This window comes from Phytophthora parasitica (genome assembly GCF_000247585.1).
Source record: "Phytophthora parasitica INRA-310 unplaced genomic scaffold supercont2.1, whole genome shotgun sequence".
Taxonomy (NCBI): Eukaryota; Oomycota; class Peronosporomycetes; order Peronosporales; family Peronosporaceae; genus Phytophthora; species Phytophthora nicotianae.
The window spans coordinates 1,960,700-1,963,088 of record NW_008634126.1 but is presented as its reverse complement, the minus strand read 5'-3'; positions in this window follow the sequence as shown (position 1 = coordinate 1,963,088).

Genomic DNA, 2,389 nt, shown 5'->3' with positions numbered 1-2,389 from the left:
CTTAACCCGGTTAGGCAATGCCATGAGCTGAGGCTATTGACTTGACTGCTGGGTCTTTTTTTGTTTTGAGCGGCAAATCGCTTGACGAGCGCTGCCACCTCTTCCAGCAGGTTCTGCACGGGCTCCCATGTGTTCTCAAGCTCACATAACCCACGCCACTTGACCAAAAGCTGATGCATCGCGCTAGTCGCGTCGTAGCGAGCTTGCAGCAGCTTCTCCACAACATGTCCTTCACTGTTGTGCGCGACGTGAGCGAGAAAATCCTCCGTGATCCCCAGCGAAGAATCCGCGTAGAACTTGAGCCGGCCGCATGAGATTCCTTTGTTTCTCCAGTTAGTAAGTTCTCCACTGTGAACACCCAGTTCGACGACGTGTCAACAACTCTAGCGGGGCCGCACCACTTCACCCGAAGCTTCGAGCGACGATGACTCCAAACATCCGCATACAGAACAAAACCCCAATTGCGAATTGCGCCATCTTGGCACCGCGTTTGAGCGCTTTCGCTCGCCCCTTTCGTTGCGCTGCACTTCGTCCAATTGCCACTCGCTTGTGTAGTTCTTCGAGAGACTTAGCCAATTTAGCGAAATTAGCTCCACGAATTGCCCTGGCCTCGTCTGGCAGCTTCAATGCCTTCAGGAGTCACCACTGGGTCCAGCGGATTCATGGCGGACAAACCTGTCATCGCCGTGAACGGCGCCACTCCTCCAAGCGAATCGGAAACTGATTGATTAAGCACCAACTGCACAATTTTAATCACTTTGGGCCAGTCCGTCTCCGCTAACCGCCACTCAGACAACAGCGCCCGAACAGACCGCAGCACCTCGCGCATTACCACTTCCACCGTCCCATTAGCCCATGGGCATCGTGCGGTGGTAAAATGGTGGTGTGCTCCCAACGCTCGTTGCAAATCCGCAATTACTGCATTCTTGAAGTGTGTGTCTTGGTCTGAGACCCATGCAGGACATACCCCAAAAACAGCAAACCACTCCATGAGCGACTCAAACGTCAGATCTGCCGTGGCCGCTCTAGTGGGAGTAAGCCACACGTAATGGGACGCATCGTCTTTAATGACAAGCACAAACGCGTCACCGGTAGTTGCAGGTCCCATCGTAAGAATATCCCAATGAATCAGCTCATTTGGTTTTTCTGCATGCAAGGCTTCACCGAGAGGACGAGGCATCGGTGGGCCACCGGTGACACTCGCACAATGAAGACACCGACCGACGAATCTCGTAACATCCGCAGTTAAATCCGTCCACGTGAACTTGTCCGCGATCGCCTGTAATGTCGCCTTCATAGTGCGATGGCCAGCAGCACCGAAATGTCCAACGAGACAGATACGGAGATGTAGAGCATTAGCCGCGTCAGGTAGCCAGATTTTTCCTTGGGCATCCCGAACAATGCTGTCTTCTCCTACCACCGTTGTGTCCGGCGCTGCCGTAAGCGCTTGTGCGCTACGAACGTGGTCCAAAGTGGGCCAGACGAAAGTGTCATCCAGCTGAGGCGACGGAGGAAGGGGAACTAAACGAATGGCAGTCACTGTAGTGAAAGTAGAGCCCCAGCGAGACAACAGATCGGCCCAGACATTAGCATCGCCAGTAATATCATGTATCTCGTAAGCCAACGACATGAGTACGAGTGACCAGCGATGAAGCTTGTCCGCAGTGTACTTTGGCACAGCAGAGGACACCGTCGTCGGCGCGAAAATGTAACGCAAGTTGCGATGGTCCGTAAAAAGACTGAACCTATCTGACCGACGAACGAGATAGTTCGCCCGCTTGCACGTCTCCACAATAGCGAACTCTTCTTTTTCCACAATCGCCCAGCGTTTCGCACCACCGGGAAATGCATCACTGAGCATCATGAGCGGTTCATCGTCGTGGTTCTCAAAATCTCGCTTTAACTGGTCATACAAGACTTGGGTGATGGCCGCCCCCCAATGTTCATCGCTCGCGTCCGTGAAAACACACAGACGTTTGACTGGGTCGGAATGAGCCAGCGTCAGCGCATTTGCCAGCGCATCTTTGCATTGTTGTAGCGCGGTGGCTTCAACGTCAGACCACCCAGCGTCCTGAAAAACAACTCGACGAACTTGTGACTTCTTGCGGCTCCCAGCAGATGCGTAAATCTTCTCCATGAAAACTGTCAAAGGACTGACCATCTTGTTGAATTCCGGTAGCGACGACCGCATCCAGTTTAGCGCCCAAATGAATTGCTGCAGTTCCTGACCAGTGGAAGGAGCCGACATTTGGCGCAATGCGGTAATCCGTGCGGGATCGTGACGAACTCCGTCCGCCGAGACGACACGGCCACACCACAACGCCTCTGTCATGAAGAACTTGCACTTCTTCGGGTTAGTTTTAGCCCCTTCTCTTCGCAAATAGTGAGA